This window comes from Mandrillus leucophaeus, unplaced genomic scaffold (assembly GCF_000951045.1).
Source record: "Mandrillus leucophaeus isolate KB7577 unplaced genomic scaffold, Mleu.le_1.0 Scaffold430, whole genome shotgun sequence".
Lineage (NCBI taxonomy): Eukaryota > Metazoa > Chordata > Mammalia > Primates > Cercopithecidae > Mandrillus > Mandrillus leucophaeus.
Genome location: NW_012104588.1, coordinates 1,637,902 through 1,643,330, shown reverse-complemented (window position 1 = coordinate 1,643,330; position 5,429 = coordinate 1,637,902). Strand labels below are relative to the sequence as shown.

Genomic DNA, 5,429 nt, shown 5'->3' with positions numbered 1-5,429 from the left:
TTTTTTTTTTTTTTTTTTTTTTTTGAGACGGAGTCTCGCTCTGTCGCCCAGGCTGGAGTGCAGTGGCCAGATCTCAGCTCACTGCAAGCTCCACCTTCCAGGTTTACAGTGTATCCTGTTTCTTTGAGATCTCAGTCCCATCCCTGTAGTGGTATCAAAGTACCCTCCATGTACATATAGTGCTCTCTTTGAAAGGAGCCATGATAGACTTTAATCCAAATTTACAAATAGAAAAACTGGAGTCCAAAGAACTATACAATTAGCATAAATACTGGGACTACACACTGCCACATAATAAAACAGACAGCACCAAAATATATAATTAAGTATAACACCTATACACTAGTATAGGTCAAACAGCTGAATGATTTAAAGGAGTTTTGTTTTGTTCTGTTTTGTTTTGTTTTAATCAACTAGGTACTTCTTAATGCAGTCACTTGGGCATGATACAAACAAAATCTTTCAAACTACAACACATCTTAGAAACAACAAATACTACTTCTGTTCACACAGCAAGGAAAGTTACAAGTAAATCTCCCAATAGCTCAGGTGTAAAGAATTGTTCTAACAATATCCATTTGTATTAAATCAAATCACCAGACTAAGGCATCTATTTTGTACCGTTTACTCAGAGCAACAGACAAAAAGACAGGACTTTGGGTTTATTTATATAAACCTTCTTCCACAGGTAGTCCGAGGAGGAAGGAGTACAATGTAATTTGATGGTGGATGAATCTGCACAAAAAGGAGACTAAAAAAGAAAGGTTTCTGTGACCCAACACTCATGGGTTTACTTTTTAAAGTTGTGAGGAAAAGAAATGGCAAACTTTCTATTTCTGTAAGTTTTTGTTCTAAAGAATTGAATCAAAAATAACAATACCTAATCATCTCCAAATTACTACAACTAAAAACACCACTAAAGACCTTATAATTTTTTTTTTAAAGAATTCATTTTTCTTCCTTGGCCCTGAAAAGGATGGTTTAAAAATAGCTTGATTTGCATCTTATTCTTTTACTGCCTTTCTACAAATACATTTTGAAATGCTTACTTACGGGAAAGCTGTTGCCTGCTTAGCTTTCATCATGTATGAGATCGCACTACTTCGCTCACCTGAAACTGTGAAAGACCGTCCAATAAGGAGCATCCTTGCTAAATGGTATGTTTAAAGTATGTATAGCTACATGTATTTTCAAATGCATAACTGATTTCTCAAGAGAGAAGGGAACTCATGCCAGAAGCAAGGAAAAGATTGAAAGGCAGGCCTGGAAACAGAGCTGGCCCAGTAGCAGCTCCAAATATGGCAAAATGCTAGTGTTATTTAAGACACCAATACAACATCCCTGATGATGAAACAGGAGAAGTTCCCTTGCCCCCTCGCAGGGTGTGCAACAGCAGGAGGGGCTCGCTTCTTCCCTGCCCCACTGCTCAAACCTCTAGAGGAGCAGGCAGACGGCTGGGTTGTGGGATTCTAACCCAACAGCCGTGTCTTGGGGTGAACGATTGCAGCGGAAGCCCCAGTGGGCGTGTGTTACAGGGTGCTCTTTTAGTTTTGTCATCTGTAGGCGACTTGTGTGAGTCAGCTCAATTAGACCCCTGGCTTATCTCAAGGACAGAGGACTTTCTGTATCCTAAGGTCCTTGCCTTGTTGTAACGGAAGAATGAGATCACACGTGAGCCTGGAGAATGAGAGCAAGGTTTTATTGAGTGGAAGTAGCTCTCAGCAGACAGGGGAGGCAGAAGGGAGATGGAGTGGGAAGGTGTATTTCCTGGGGTCAGGCCACTTAGCGGCCTGGATCTCCTCCGACTGCCCAGCCGAACTCCACGTCCTTCCACCAATCGGTGGCCTGCCAGGGTCTGCCGGTGCCTGCGGACATGCTCTTCTTGACATCCTCTGGATGTGCAGCCGCTTGTGTGACTGCCCACTAGGGTTTCGGGGTTTTCATAGGCACAGGATGGGGGCGTGGCAGGCCAGGGTGGTCTTGAGAAAAGCAACATTTGGACGCAAAGGCAGGAGTGCCTGCCCTCACCCAGGTCTGTGGGCACAGGCCCCAGGGTGGAGCCCTGGCCAGAGACCTGCCTTTCTCCTCCCAGCACTTCCCTGCCCCCCTCCCTTATCAATAACATCTGCATTTGTGGCTGGGTAACCAGGGTATTCTTCATATAGTTGCAAGTGTCTGGCCAATATATTGATAGGGTTTGGATCTGTGTCCAGGCCCAAATCTCACGTTGAACTGTAATCCCAGTGTTGGGGATAGGACCTGGTGAGAGGTGATCGGATCATGGGGGAGGATTTCTCATGAATGGTTTAGGACCATTCCTTTGGTGCTGTCCGCAAGACAGTGAGTGAATTCTCAAGAGAGTTCCGGTTGTTTAAAAGTGTGTGGCACCTCCGTCACTCTCTCTTTCTTGCTCCTGCTTCAGTCACACGAGGTGCCTGCTCCCATTTCACCCTCCACCATAAGTCAAAGTTCTCTGAGGTCTCCACAGAAGTAGACGAAGTAGACCCAATATGCTTCCTGTACAGCCTGCAGAACCATGAGCCAATTAAACCGCTTTTCTTATAAATTCCACAGTCTCAGGTATTTCTTTATAGCAATGCAAGAACAGCCTAATTGATACATTATGTCTTCAAGTGGGGGTGAAGACATGCTGAACATCTACTGCTTGAAATATCCATTATATGATAGTCAGGGTGTTGTATGTTGAAAGCATGTATGTGTATAGCTTACATTATTAAAAATTATTGCTTTAGAATAGAAAAAGGAAGAGTGATAAAATATTAGGCTGAACCATATGAAATTAATGATATTTTATAATTTTTAGGCAACAAAATTCTCAAATGAGAGCTTTGGGTCCAATAAGTTTGCTTTGCCCGAGGCAACTTGCCTCACTACTGTAATTCAGGGTCAAGCCATGTCCGAGACCATCAGACATTTTGCACATCCAAGCATGACCACTCCATGCTGTATTATGCTAAGACAGTCTCTATAACTTTCTCTGCTTTAAGTTACATAAGTCCCCTTTCTGTTACCCAACCTTTGTGGGTGCCAGGTCCCTGAAAGGAAGCTATAGGAGCAGGTAAAACTTCTTTCCATATTTCTTTGTGTGGAATTTTTACTTTTCAACTGTATACCAGATGTAAGGAAGTGTTCTTGCTCTAAGGCCATCTGTCATTGCAGAGGTAGGATAGATACACATAATGACAGAGTAGAAAAAAATAAGTACAGTGACCCAGGTTTAAATCCTGTCATCTGCTGTTATTGGTTGTGTTTCACTTCTTGACCTGCAGAATCCTTGTCTATAAAACTGAACTGGGGACCATGCCTAGTCATGTAAGTTCATTGTAAAATTCAAACAAAACGAAGTCTGTTAAGTATTTTGAAACGCCAAGATACAACCACGTCATCAGGGAAATTTACATAGAGAACAGAGTTGGGATAACATAATGCTAGAAAAACCAGAAAGCGATCGGACACAACGGTTCACACCTATAATCCCAGCACTTTGGGAGCCCAAGGCAGATAGATTGCTTGAGTCCAGGAATTCGAGGCCAGCCTGGGCAACAAAGCAAGACCTTATCTTTACAAAAAAAATCATTAAAAAAGAAAAGAGAGAGAGAGAAAAAAAACTAAAGTGGGCCAAAGTTAAGAGCTCTAGAAGTTCAATTCCAAAAGGAATATTTATTCAGAATACATCAAAGGGTCTACTGGAATTGGAAACATAGTCATCATACTTAAGGATAAGGACAATCAATTCCTTAGATGCAGGTCTTTGAGTCAGTGGACTCCATACTCCTGGACTTGCATCCAGATTATCATCGACTTCTGTAATGATGCTTGCAGGGGATGCTCTGTAGACTCCCTATATCTCTGGACACACAGAAAAAAGGACAGTCAAGTTTTTCATGTTGGACAGTATGAATTTAATTTGTAATCTCTATTTGTCACATATATCCATAATGTTCTTTGTGATAGTCTCATCTGAAGCTTCTGGAAAAATAGGGGAAGATCTTATGGACTGTTAGATTGGAAAGACATAACTGCCCAAGACTTCCTAAAAGTTGACCCTAAGGGGACTTGTGGTTATGAATAGAATGCCGTTGGTTGCAGGAGAACACAGTCCTGTTAGACTAACTAAAGAAGACAAATTAATTGCAAAAAATCCATTTAAAGAGATGAGTGAATTATGGAAACAAAAAGAATTAAAAGAACAAAAATTCCAGAGAGCAGAGTGTTTTGGCAAGGTTAGCTACCTTTCACAGGCTATTTTCTTTCTTGGGATATTTGCTGATTTGAAACACAAATCAGATCTGGTTCATGCAGAAGCACTGTAGGAAGGAAAGAGGAGTGAGCAAAGCTTGTGGCATTCATAGAAGCAACCACAACAATTTGGAAACAAAAGTATCCCCAAATGCCTTGCCAATTTTCCTATAGCACCCTTGCTAAATTGAGACTGAGTAAAAGGTTAGGAGTTTCTGCAAAGTAAGTTAAAATCTTCAGAAGTCCCATAATAATTGGGAGGAAAAGTTCCACTTGAGGAAAGGAGTCTGCTCAGAACATGGCTGGTCTCCCCAAGATGCTCATCAAATTTGGATGGAGCATACGGCAGGATGCTAAACAGCCTGAACCTTCCACTGTCTTTCGGAGCTCTCAATCAACAGTGTAGAAAAGACAGGCCTGAGAAATAAAAACAGAACTAGAGGTGGAGGGGATCTTACTAAAATGTCAACCCAGTCTTGATCTAGCTCAGCCTCTTGGATTGGGGTGATGACCTCCTCACCTTATCTGCTCCACAGAGAAAACACAGATTCCTCTCTGGTCAAAGTAGCCTCATACAGAGCCTTGACTTGTGCTTTTTCCACAACGTCTGGCATACAGTCACAAATTACTAACATAAAAAGAGGCAGGAGATTGTGATCAACTACCAGGTGAAACAAGCAAACAATATAAGTAGATGCAAAGAAAGAAAATGATATTTTATTTAGCATCTTAAGATTACATTTTGATACAATGATCAGTATATTAAAGAGACTGAAAGACAATATGAATGAAAGTTATGAAAAGATGTGGGGTTTAATCATTGAATCAAAATCTGTAAAAGTAATCATTCTAAGACTGACAAATACAATACTTGAAATGAATACCTCATTGGATGAGTTGAACAGTATAGCTGAAGATTGACTCAATGATCCCAAAGACAGATCAACATGAAATATTTGACTAGAGCACAGAGAATGCAAAAGAACACACATATCAGTCACATGCAAGTCATAGTGCACACCCCTTTATTCCTATTATTGGAGTTACTAAAGAAAAAAGAAAGAATAGGGTAGGACAAATATGTAAAGAAAACATAGTCAAGAATTTCCCAAAACTCTTAAAGCTAGCAATCTTCACATTCAAGAATCTCAGCCAACTCAGGATAGCTA

The 5,429-nt window shown here is 40.9% G+C and overlaps 1 long non-coding RNA gene across 1 annotated transcript in view; it reads right to left on the bottom strand.

The window, feature by feature from the left end:
* Positions 1-3,665: 3,665 nt before the first annotated feature.
* The window catches only part of LOC105549185, a 5,398-nt gene continuing 3,634 nt past the window's right edge, over positions 3,666-5,429 (bottom strand). The window contains exon 2 of the long non-coding RNA XR_001007510.1: positions 3,666-3,870. This is a non-coding gene — a long non-coding RNA (uncharacterized LOC105549185). The remainder of the gene's footprint in view (positions 3,871-5,429) is intronic.